We start from the raw sequence: 13,799 nt of genomic DNA on the forward strand, positions 1-13,799 counted from the left end.
TGTCGGGTATGCCAGTAGACCGTAAGCGGTTCACCTTTGCATGTGGTTTATTTTCAGCCGAGTGAGTAGAAGTCCACACTGCAACTGTACATCCACTCAGGGCTGAGCAGCTGCGCAAATGGACTCAGGTTTCCCCTAGAAACAAGCCAACACATTCCAGAAACCCATCAATGGGATCTGTTTTTATGATGGAGCGAGGCTAGCAGTGGCCAGATTTGGAAGGACTGTTGCCATGGAGACCACTCCGTCGGCCAAAAGCAGCTGTAGACAGTCAGCTGATACCCTTTGGGTAAATCCTTTCAAACACGGTTTGCTAACCTCTTTATTTATTCGCCTCGCAGCAAAGGAAAAAAACACAGAAAAACACAGAAATGGACTCTGTATCTATAGTGGGAGGATGTTGTAGGTGGAGGTGGAACGCTGCTGTATGACACACCGTTGGATTTTAACAAACAAAGTATGAAGTATCATCTCAAAATGAATAATGCTGGTGCAAAAAAAGGCAGGATACATGACAATAGAGCTCCATCAATTAACAGTCAAATATTATTTGACGGTCTGTCAAAACAACAATTCTAAAGTTGTCCCTCAGTCTCTTTATAGACATATACTGACTCAATAATGAGAATAACCAGTCGCAGCCCTACAGTATATCACTATTCTCTTCTAGCCTTTGGAAAAAGAGTACTTCTGTTTCCAAGCTCGCTTCCTTGTGTTACACTCAGTTTTAATGTATTCAGCATGTCCCCATGCGAGTCACATGTTGCATGTGTCGTCCGTGCCGTCTCTGTCGAACAGGCCGGTATCTGTGCGAGCGCTGGTGAATTGGACGTGTTTGAACAATACAATGCGGCCCCCGCACGTCAAAGAGGACAATGTGATCTTTTCTGGTCCGGAAGAGAATGTGTAACACTATCTGCAGCTTAAATGGAGCGAGACAAAGAGTCAAGGGATCACCATGTATCACCACTGCCCCGTCCTGCTGCGAGACAACAGTGGGTGTGCGCAGGGGCTCGGGGGTTTTTGGTTGCTGTTTTGTGCAAGTCATGAATAATACGCTTGCATCTTGTCATCTGACCTCACCGTATTATCAGTGAATGTCATGCTACAAGCAAGATAGCGCCAGCGTTGCGCAGACTTACAGTCAGCCTCAGCCGGAGCACATTCCAGCATCCGTGTCATGACTGCCGGTGAAAATGTCACTCAGCATATTTAAACACTGGGGAGTTTATTCAGTTAAACCTCATTTGCGTGTCGCCAGTACAACTCACATCAGACACGACGTCACTGTTTATCCTGTAAACACTAACATGGGTTTTTAGTTTCGACTACATTTTAATAAGTAGAAATGAACGTTATTGTGCTTTCATGAATCTTTTGGAAATGTCCAACGAATAATTTTACCGGCCAATCCCTTAAGGCGACTGCGCGGTCCAGGACAGACATTTTATGACATTTTAACTTCACAGCAGTGAAAGGTGGAGGTGGGTGTGGGTTTGTGTGTGTGTGTGTGTGTGTGTGCACGTTTGTGTTTGCGCTGCAACTAATCCGGCTCACCTTTCCTTGCTCTACCACTAATCGTGGGAAAGAATGCAGCTCCTCTACGCTCCTCTACTGTACTTGTTTTTCTTTGTGTCGGAGGTGTGGTCCGGGTCATTATGTGAAGCACTGCCACTGCTTCTTATGACAGTCATGCCTGCCAGGTGTCACCTTTCCAGATCGTCGTGCTGATACCGTAATGGGGAAAGACTCAAAACAAACGGGAGCAGCAGTGACCTCATTTGCCTCAGGAGTTTCACAGTGTACAGCTGCGGCTTCACTTTACATTCATCATTGTGCTCTGAAACGATAATTAGTGTGAAAGATGATTCAGAGGAAACCGGTCTAGCGTTTCTGTCAGTAACAGAAGTGATTAGGATCTTGTTGCACATCAGCAAATGGCCCCAGAAGGATAAATGTTGACCACTCGGGTGAGGTTTGGGGGGGCTCTGCCACATTTGGGCCCATTTAAAGCAATGTTTCCCAGCCCTCAGCAGCTGCTTTCCATCTAGTGGCATTTTTCTTGTCTACTCCCTGCCCCAACACCACCATCCCCTCTTTCTTCACGTCAAACTTGGCAGGAAAGTTTACATTCTGATTTTCAAAGCCGCCCTGTTCTCTGTCAAATGTTGCGTGGCAACATCAAACGCTCTGCCGGACAGAGCCTTCCTGGGATTCCAGCGTGGTGGGCGGATAATTGGAGGCAGGCCTCAGTGGATCTGGCAGATGTGTGATGAGTTTTTGCTGGAGAGGTATTTTTTTTTTGGAGTGGTGTGTTTGTGTGTATGGGGGGGTGGGGTGGGGAGTTGAGAGAGGGCTTTAGAGAGAAAACATAAGGGCTTTCTTTGTTGTCGTTCCCCGCTCCCTCCCGAACATTGGCTGCAGGGGCGTCTTATTGGCCCAGTGGCCAAGTAAGGGCTGAGTGTGGCAGTAAACATTGCATACAGACACGATATCTGAACCCAGCATGTGGAATTTGATGTCTTAGGTCTGACTCACAAAGGCTTTAAGCCTCCAAACATTTCCACATGTCTCGTCCTTTTCTCTGTATCATTTAGCTGGAAACGGCCTTTTTCTCTGTTACTTCTGCAAGAAACACCCAGATAACTACTGGGCACTCTTGTCGGGGTGGGTGTGTGATGGGGGGGGGTGGTGGTTTAACCACAAGTTTGGATGAAGGTCAGTGCAGTTGCTGTCAAACATATAGTGATTACAAAGACGCATAGGAATTTCACCCCATTTCCCTCCGCCCGCACTGTAAAAGCAGGAATGCTAAAGTTGGATTCTTAGTTTTCCTGTCCATCCATCATTGAGCAAACATAACAGGGACCCAGACCAGCTCCTCCCAAGCCAAGGGTGGGCTTCCACTGAAAGTGCAAGGGGCCAGGGCTCAGTGGAGGGCCACAGAAAGGGAAGAGAGAATGGGGGGGGTTGTTGTTGGGTTCGGGAAATTGTTAGACAGAGAGGGAAATGGACAAAGGGAAAAAAAGACATGCAGACAGAGTTCCAAGAAAAAAAGAATGAAACACAGCCCTCCCATGTTTTTGTTAAGTCCCCCGGGCTCATGCAGACAGTATTAAGTTAATTTTTTTTCTTTTAACACAGGAAGGCGGTGCAGATGTTCCTGAGAGCAGGCCTGCGGTTTCCCTGTTTTCCTTTTGCTGGTCTGTTCTCGGCTCTCCAGTGTTGCCAAGGCGCTCTCATACTCTGTGCTGGGGTTTTTGTTTTTCCTGAGAGTGGGGCTCCAACAGGAGGGTCATCTCCAGGCCAGCTCCAAATGAGAAATAGTTGGCCAGCTGCCCTGGCGGCCGCTCAAATCCGCCCTTTTGAAAAGATTACTGTGCTGCTGCTGCTGCTGCTGCCGCCGCCGCCTCCTGTGGGGCATGCCAGATCTGCTGAGGGGAGAGGAATGTGCAGGAGGGCTGGAGGAGAGAGGACTGGGGGGGCACCAGGGGGCCACATTTCATTCGACCTCTTTCAGAAAGTTTTTCTCATTACTTTTCTTCTCCCTTTTCCTCAAATGTTTCAATTTCTGCTGCATAGAACAGGACGTGAACTGTTCCCAAATAAAACCTGACAGGGTTTTTCCACACAGCCGAGAGCAGTGTGACACAGTCCAGTTCAGCTGCCTCCATCCCCTGGTTGTCTTCTTTTTTTTTTTTGCTGCTGCTTGTTTTTGTTTCTTAGGGACTAGCGATGAATGATCGATTGATAGCGTTAAGGCTCACTGTGGGTCTGCTGCAGGCTATCTCTGCTAAGCTGCTTTGCCTGATAGGCTGCTGACTGCGGAGACTCCAAAGCCAGAGCAATAAACGCTGATTTGTGGGGGCACTGCGAGAAGCCCCAGACACTTAAGAGAGGTGTGCATGTCTCCACTGGCCTGTCACAATCAATACTACCTCACCAGCACTGTGCCTCTCTGTCTCCACTGTGTTTACTCTTAAATAATGCATCACACACTCACACAAATACCTTCCATTCACACTAGGGATGGAGACCATTAGCCGTGGCCATGTGGAACAATGAAATACAGCCTCTGTGTCCTCTTTCCTTTTATAACCAGTAGATGCAGCATTGAGTGCTTCTGCAAGGCATCATTTCAGTGCTGCCTGACCTAATTGAACAACCTCAACATCCAATCTTTGCAGGCTCAGATTACACACCCGCCTCGTTTCAGCTCAGATTAGCCCCTGAAAACAACTCCATTACAATTAGTGCAACATTGAAGATAAAAGGCCTAGCCTGCGCTAGGTTGTGTAAACGTGACATATTTTACCTCTCTTCACAGCATGCCCTGGGGTTACACGTGCTTTCATTTTGTATTTATAGAATGGTTATCACAATATATAAAATAGAATGTTAACAAGCCGTCAGGCAAAAGGACACACTTGTCTGCCGTTATATATTACTGTTTATAGTTTTCAAAGAGATCATGTTCCTACAGACTTTGATAAATGCTGAGTAACTACATCACTGCTCCACTTTAAGAATGTCGGAGCCTCCCTAGGGATCATCAACTGCTGACGGATTTGGAGTGATGAGGCCTCGGTGGGTGGTCCCTTATCTGAAAGTCGGGAAATGGGGCCAGAGCCATAAACACCCTACTCCCCTACTCACCACAGAGGAAGCACCTGTGTATGGAGACCACACCCCAGGTTTCTGGAAACCTCGAAAGTGAAAAATGTAAGAAAGAAACACCTACGGTTTCGTCCAAATCTCTGACTCTCACAGCGTTTGTGGGAACAGGCAAAGCGGAGAAAACAACAACAACAACCCGACTTGGTTTAATTTGAGACACTGCTCTGTTCCAGTAAACAGTAATCGCAGAGAGTCAGAGTTTTGTCATCGGTGTGTCTGGTCCACGCTGACACCGTGAGATGAGCTGTGTGTCTTCCTGAGACACCTCATCTGCTTGGCAACACGCACGCTGGGGAGACAAGGATGGAGCGATGTGATTGGGAGAGACCAGGACCCTCAGGACACACAACATTAATTGCAAGGCTGTTTTTCTCCTCCATTTTGATGCAATACGCCAGCCCCAGCAAATGGGTTGCGTAACAGGATTTTACAGTAGATACCCCTCCTCCTCTGTGGCTCTTCCTCCATTTCTATCCTTTTGTTGCACACCCGCCCTCCCCCTAGCAACTACATCTTTTCCTTTCCCTCCTCTCATAACAGCTGGAGCTGAGCCAGACGGTTCTGGTGCTATTTTAAACAGACATATAGACAAAAGAGGGAAAGGCTCTGTCATTTTTACATGTTATGTGTAAAAAAAAAAAAAGTGTTGTTTGTGTGTGTGTGTGTGTGTGTGTGTGTGTGTGCGCGCATTTGTGACAAACAAAAAATCCTTTGTGAATCGGTTTGGAAGCAGTGTTGTTGACCTGACTGGGCTGTTTGTCAAGAGCTCAGTGTGGCCAGCCTTTGTGTTTCAGAGCTGGAAGTGTGGTTTCCATATTGGGACAATATGCACTGTGACCTCTGACCCTGCTCAGAGGCGCTCGCGCTCCAGAAACACAACACGTTCCACAAATCCACAAATAAGAAAACAGAAAACACGCTGGCACAAGTAGAAAATGCACACATGCACACCAACTGTTACTTTTCGTTCATCAGCCCTGCAGGCCAAAAATTAAACATGCAAGCCTTTTGCTGTCTGACGGGGGCAGGGCAGACTTGGCTGGGGCAGCTGAGAATATTTGCACCACATATACACACACACACACACACACACACACAGAGACTGGTGATCTCACTCTGTAAAGGGAAAGCGAACATGAAGTATTTGTTGCCACAGGGCCAAGAGAATAATGTGTGTGTTAGTGTGTGGGGGGTGGGAGGTATGGTGTTGTGCTTTGTGGGAGATAGGAGTGGGAAATCGACATAGCTGTTGTATGAGTTTTGGTTGAGTACGGTTTCCACATAAGCAAAACATAGAATGACGCAATGCTGTTACTCAATGCTAAATCAAGTCTTTCAGGATGTGTACTACACCGTGTTCCAGGATGTGTGTAGGCTACATGAACGCACACATGATATTGTTTGTTTGCATTAGCGCAAAGAATTTTCTTCCCTCGGTCTGATGGATGTAAAGTGTGCCTCGACGGTGCTGTGTTTTACTTTCACTTTGTGCATGCATGCATGTGTGAGGGTGCATGTTTGAATGGCTACATCTGTCATCCGCCATAATGCTCAGAGTGATGCTCAGTGCTTCATGAGGGTGAGGGGAGGACAGTCCACAAATAGGAATGTTTCATTGAAACATCAGAACGGAGAATCGTCTCACTGTAAAGGCTGGTTTCATAATAGCCCTGGAGGAATCGAGGCTTGTCTGTTCCATTTGGGCTCCCTTTCTTTGTCCTAATTCATTTCTGCAACTTGAATGTCTTTAACCCGATGTCAGCTCTGACTACCCCTGGTCTCTTATCTCAGCCTTTTCTCTTGTCAGGTCTTGTTTGTTACAAAGGAGTTTTTTTTTTTCTTTGTTTTTTTTTCCCCCGCCTGGGAAGTGCAGTTAATCTCAGAGCTGTGATGAGTTACAGTATGTGAGGTAGCAATCATCTTGTCTCAGCAGAGGGGGAGCAAAGCCATGAGTAAACAAGGTGTGGCTTTGTTGAGAGATGATTTTCACAAGAAAGACATTTCCTTGACCGATCATTGTCTCCCAGGACTTGTGTGCAGCTCTGACAGTAGTTCAGTCTGGCAGACATGTCAGGGCTCAGAGCACAAAAGAGCATGTTTATGTAAGTCAACCCATCATGATTTAAATATTCTAGTATTGAGTACACTATCAAGTGACTTTTACTTTTTGTTTTCTGACTGACGGGATTGAACAGCCATGCTTGCTCACATGCAGAAATGAGGTACAGCATCGCCGCTGTCTCCCCTGATCATATCAGCATGCTGCCATATTTTGTTTGTGTCATTAAGCAAAAATATTAAACACATTGGGATTCATCACCACAAATATCTGTAACCTCAAAAAAAGTCAACCTTCCTGGGGAGCTAGATGAGACCTCATGGATTTAATAATGTCGGCAGAGTTCATTCTGTGGGGACCACATTTCACTTCAACCCATCCAGAAGTTGAGATATTTCGAAATTGTGGACAAAGACAAATAAACAAGACTGCCTTCACTGGAGCCACACGCAACCACACTAGCATAGCTAAGCAATTCAGCCAGGGCACATGATGTCCCATATGACTTACTAAACATTATGGTGCATAATGTAGCATGTCAAGTGCAAAATTGAATCACTTTTTTTTTCACAACATGAAAAACAGCGTCTGACAAACACAGCGTCCCACATGCCACATCATTATTGCTGAGCCAGCGCAGAAATTCCACAGGGGTGTCTCTGCTGACCTATCATAACGCAGCGTCCATCATATGCGCGCACAGAATATGTAAACTGTCCCAACAATCATCAGCATCTAATGTGAAAGACATATGCAGCATGCAGTTCATCACTGGGATGCTCTCCGCATCTTGTTCTAAACTAACTCACGTAAAAGGCACACGGGGCTGCATGTCCCCCCCACCCCCACCATTTACCCACACAACCTGCTAACGTAGACCGGCTCCAGCCTGAACACTGGATCAATGGGCTTATTAGAGCTGCAGTTGAGTGGTGAACAAAGCAGATTAGCAGAGTCTCCACAGCTTGTCCCCTCAGGTCTAAGAAAGACACGGAAAGGTCACCAGTCACAAGGTCGTCAGGCCCAGTGGAGCTGCTGCTTATACACCCTCACTCTCTCAACCCATATGATTAATAGAATTAGACTCTGCGAAACATTGATCAGCACTCTCTGTGTTTGCTCTGATCCACCCAAAACTCCCATTGATTTATTTTTGTATTTTTTTTTTTAAATCATGCTGCCTTTTGGAACAATGCTTGTGCTGCTGCCAGTGCTATTTGAAGGAAACCCGTTGAAGCTGTAGAATTGTAGATATGTAAATAAGAAGTGGAAGAGAAACGTTACATACGACGTCTCCAGTCAGTGTTTTAAGGTCAAAGAGTGCAATAAGCCTTCATTTGAGACTATTTCTGTGAACGCCTGAGGCTGAGCAGTGAGGTGCGAACGGATTGGCGAGTCTATGACTGTCAAAGAAAGTAATGTTCTCCACTCAAACGATATGTCATGAATGGAGTCACAGCTAGGTCCTTTTTTTTTTTGTTTTTGTTAACTCTCGACCAAAGAACATGTCTGAAAACCTGCCAGAAGACACGAAGGACTTTGTGAGTTCTGCGTCTATAGGTGGTATAAGACTGCATACATGAGGGAATGAAAGAGATTTATTCATGCCCTCAGGGTAATTCATGATGATGAGAAACAGGGGCCCTGTAACTCTTTTTCAGTCAGCAACCTATGGCCTTTCAGTGACTAGTATGATCATTTATTGGATTACTTTACACAACAGCTTATTTGCTCCCATTCAAGTGTTCTTACTGATACAATTGAGTCTGATTTGGCTTAGATCCTAAACAAATAATGTTTTATGGTAGTTAAAATTTGAAAACAGACCAGAACAACACTGTGGGTTTCAAGTGAAAACAGAGATGACTGTGTGTAATTGAAAAAGCAAATTTCCCAAGACCTTTGCATGTGTGACTACCATCGTAAGGCTGAAAATGAATGGGCTGCTCTTTCTCCTTTTCCACAGAGATGTAGGCCTTGTGTTTTGATCCCCCCCCCCCCCCACCTTGTGAATGGAAGCCTCTCTGCACTATATTCGGTATCCTGAAACCCAGCACTAATGGAGGGAGTAGAACTGTCATGGTCTGCTCTGACCCTCTGCACAAAGGCCAACTTTGACTGGGAGGCTTGTAATGAGTTGGAGGCGGGAATGGAGCAGAGGCCAGGGGAATATCTGATGACTAAGAGGCTGCAAACGCCACTATAACATGACTTTGTGATTAATGAATGCAGCATCATCACAGATTGGCCTTCACCCAACACTCTGAGATCATCACCTCCACTGATGTATCCATGTTACAGTGTGAGGCAACCCAGATTACTCTAAATAAGGACACATATACCATAATATCCAGATGATTTCTTTCCAGTGAAGCAAAACCTGCGTGTTACTTGAGTAGTTTTTAGATCAGCGAGGAGCACTGTAGTCTGTATTCAATATATTGATCCGCAGTCTTTTGTCTTGTGTGCTGGTTCAGGGTTTATTTGCAGCTGCTGTTACTGGAAATGGATCCCTGGAGCGATCTGGATTCAGCTGATCCAATTAAACGCTGTGAATAATTGATCTGACAGTGAAACTGAGCCCTGTCACATGGGAGCAATGACATCATCATTTCAGGGTTGAAACCTGTACTCGTGTGCAGCTGGACTGCCCCGGGTCGTTTGTTCCACAATCAGTCCACTGTATCCGATTACCGCCTGTGAAGGACACAAAGCAGACCATGAGGACAGAAGGGGAGGTTACACTGGCATTATCACGCTCAGCAAGACTGTACAAAGACAACACACTCACTGATACCTAGAGCCCAGAGACTCACAAGATTGTCACATGTTGTAGTCCTCAAATCGGAGCTGGTTTCATCCGGTTACAAGGCTGAAATGAATGTGACTTTGTGTGAGATAAAAATCTTTCTTTGTCCGACTTTGTTCGATCCTGATTTACCTCTCATTGAGAGGCAATGTGAACTGTGCTGCATTGCGTGCCACAAAAGCAATTCCTAAAGAGGACCTCCATGTGAACCAGATGGACTCTGCATGGGTCGAATATCTTCCTGGCCATGAAATAAGGTGCAAATAGGAGCCATCTTTGACCCTGGCCTTGGAGGAAGCTTAGATTGTAATATCTAATGAAGCCCCTCCAGAGAGGTCTGCTCCTGCCGCTCGTCACCTTTTCATCTAGATCTGCACCACAAATGAGAAAAGGAGGCTGTTGAACATCCAACATCTTGACTGAATTACACTCAAACCCTTGGGCAGGAACAGGGGAAGGCCTGCTATCAATGTCTTCTCACGGAGGGAGAAGAGGGTGTGGGGTCCCGTTAATGGCTGCCTCTCATGTTGCAAAGCTTTTGCTGGGTCGGCAATGATGATCTGTTCATACTGAACTCATGGGCCTGATGAAGTCATCCAGTGTGTTCCTCCCTGTGTTGCCACACAGTCATCATGAGTCACTGTGTAATGTCCAGGTTTGTGAGACTCAATCTGAGCCTGATTTAAACAAAGACATACACAGTTGGTTCACGTCATTTCCTGTGACTTGTTTTGCAAAACAAACGAGACAATTTAAGAATCCAGGCTTGTGGCCCAGGCTGTAATTCTGGTATCTCAATACAAACAACTTGCTTGTGTAAAGAGTATTTGCACTGGTCAGTTTGTCAGATTTAGACACACTTTTATACACAATTATACTTTACTTAGTAGAATCGCATGAAAGTATTGTTACCTCCTATTTGGCTCGATACTCAGACTGCTTTGTTTCTTTTGCTGTGACTAATCAGTATCCATTGCGCAGACATCATTTTCAGACAGCATGGAAAACTTGGAAAACTGTTGTGGGGAGGGTGGGGGGGGGGGTTGTTATTCATTTCTTTTGCTTTTTGATGATGACCTATTTGAATTGCTGATCAAGTCTGAGGGTTGGGCACAGTTTCAGAGGTCTGGATCCAGACTTGTGCCTTATTTAGCGGCGCATTAAGATAGCGAGCATGTTGGGACGGCTAGTCTGCTGTTGTTCAAAATATGCCTTAACACTACTGCATGGTTTAAATCCTAAATACAGTCTTCAGGTAAAGACAGCACTCAGTTTCCCACACATTCAATAAACTCACGTGGGAAATGATCACCACCCTAATGTTGCCATATCTTCCTTCGGCCATAACCTACGTCCCTAGAAAATGACTTAAAAATCTACCCTTTTCTTTTTGGGTTATGCTGCTCAAAGCCAGACAAATTCCTGCATCTCAGTCAAAACAGTAACAAATGGTGCACCAAATATCTTTTGCCTCATCCCAATGTTTCATAAGGGGTTTGACCCAGAAATGTTACATATTACATCTTTTAAGTGGAAATTCACTTAACATGTATATGCTGAGATGCATAATTGTTCTTTTTGCGGTTTCACAGCAAAACCGGAGCTTCTATTCTAGAGTCATGGTCACCCCTCTAGTGTATTTAACCAGTCCATCTATCTAAGTGTAGACAAACTCAATTCAAGTATGCGTCTTTTGTTCCTCTGAGGAGAAGGCTGGCAAAAGCAAATATAAACGTACCCGCACATTTCTCCATGAATTGAGTCATTGGAGCCTCATGCAGGCGATGAGGCAACCCTGTCACTTAATGAAACAAACGTGTCGATGGCTCCGTCCCTCTCCAATTTCCAATCGCAAAGACAACCACTGAGAAAAAGGTCTTGGAATGAAATCTTTCATGCAACACACTGACATTAGCTTGACCTCCTTGCAAAGGTTGTGTGGTGTTACTATGGCAACAGAGAACACCACGGTTATGTCGAAAGGAAGGGTACGGGGCGTCGTAAATGAATACATGGCTGCAGAATATCAGCGGGTGAGTGCTGATGCATGTTGAATACTAAAATCTCCTCAGTAAATGAAGTCTGAGCTGCTGTGCCTCTGTTCATTACTCTGCTCTGATATTCCATAACCATTAACATCTGTTCAAGCTCAAATACGGACTACAACACATCCAGCTCTCTGGACATGGAGGGTATTTTTAGACATGTACTCATTAGTGCTGAGAGATCATTTGTAATGAAGGACGGGAGGGGAGAAGAAGGCCAATAACGCAGTGAAAGATGGCATCCATATTCAAATACCTGAGGAGAGAGTGGGTTTAAATGCTGGTGAAAAGAGCGGAGGTGAGATGTGAGGGCCAGGCCAATCAAAGATTTTGAGTAATGCGATGCAGAAAAAGAGCCGGGACAAGGTCGAAAAAAGAATTATACAGCACATTATGCATTACCTGACTGCTTCTAGCTCTGCTTCTAAAACACAGACAACATGTGTAATCTCTAACTAATTACACATGCTAATAAAAACCGCTTTCTAGCCTGGACGGGGATCAAACCCATTGTTCTCACTGGGATCAACATTCTTCTAGTGATTCAGCCATAATTCAAAAGACCTTGCCAGTTCTATTAGCAGAACAGCCATCATTCAGGATCCCGCATGGTATCGATTAATACACTCTCCTCGCTGAGAACCGTTCAATTATTCCTCTTCGAAACGATACGGCCACATGCTGCATTCAACATACTATATTTCCTGTTTTGGTCATACAATGGTGGTATTGAATTGTGGAAGTTTTATATGTCTTTTCTATAATGGAATTCTGATTTAATTCTCTGCAGCAGGGACAGTGGCATGTAATCCATCTCCTTCTCCAGGTAGAGGTTAGATTTGATAAGAATATAGTGCCATTGTTTTACAAAGTGAGGACACAAACACAGATAGGAGAGGGAGACGGCCCTGCCACTTCCCTCTTCCTCCAGCTCCCACCATGGGATGCAGCCTGATACAACAGTGCCCCCTAGAGGATACACTGTACATGGGGTGTCTATGAACTCCAAGCAACATGGGGGCAAATCCAGGGGTTTTTACACAACCCAAAAAAAAAGAAATCAGTACACAATGTTTATATAATGTAATTAGTATGGCGTGCTTAGTTGAACATTGTCCAAATTACCAAAGGCTGTTCTGAATGATAAATGTGCGGAAGTGGTTCATACCCAAGCCAACACACACACACACACACACAAAAGGGGACTAAAAGCTATGCTGTCCAAATATACTTCCATGTGCCCTGGCCTCGTCCCATCAGGCTGGCACTGTCACTGGCAAAACAGTAAAACACAATGAAGTGATGGAGGGAACTCATTTTCCGAAGCAGCCTTTGCTGCCACACAATTAGCAGCCAAAAATTGGGCACACCAAAATATCCAAGTGCCACTTCACACGGAGGCCAACTTTGTCTCTAGCTCCAAATAGAAGTGGCCAATTTGGCCAGTGACGTCACTGGCACCATCACAGGCAGGCAGCAGATGGGAGAGCAACCTGTCCAGACAGGTACTAAGGAGGACAGTTACTGATGGATGGAGTAATAATATTATGGCAGTAATATTAAGCTCCCAGTAAGCTACAATGTCAGTGGAGGTTGAGGGGAAAAACCAGCAACTTTTGCTGAAATAACTGGGGCATTTCAGTCTGATCTTTGCTGCACATTTCAACACTGACTGACCATCGCCAAACTAAGTTTTTTTGGTACCCCAAAAATAAAGATGTATCTTTACTTATATGAAAAGTATAGTGTATTTGACCTGTAATTATCTTTTAGTGAAATGCATGTTTGAGAACAGATCTATTTAAATGTTTGGATAGAGAGGAGGGGATGAAACACGGCGAACCAGAAACCAGTTGAAGAGATTGTATATCATTCACCAAAGACTCACTAAATACTCCCACTCAATCCATACTGTGCATTTTAGTGTGTGTTGTAATCCAGTCCTTATGCTAAGCTAACTACTACCTTATGCTAAAGTAAATGAAAAGGAGAGCAAAAACTTTAACACATCTATAATTGGCTGGGCTGTAATCTAATGCGCAATCACTACACTAGCACCAAAAAACTGGTTATGATTTGGCGTCTCCTTCTGTCCTTAATCTCAAATGAAACGCTTTATGCATGGAGACTCTAAAAGATGATGCTGAGCTACTATTTCAAAAGAGGGTACAGATGCACTGGTCGTGAAATATTACAGACAAATAAAAGT

Source organism: Solea solea, chromosome 15, assembly GCF_958295425.1.
Source record: "Solea solea chromosome 15, fSolSol10.1, whole genome shotgun sequence".
Lineage (NCBI taxonomy): Eukaryota > Metazoa > Chordata > Actinopteri > Pleuronectiformes > Soleidae > Solea > Solea solea.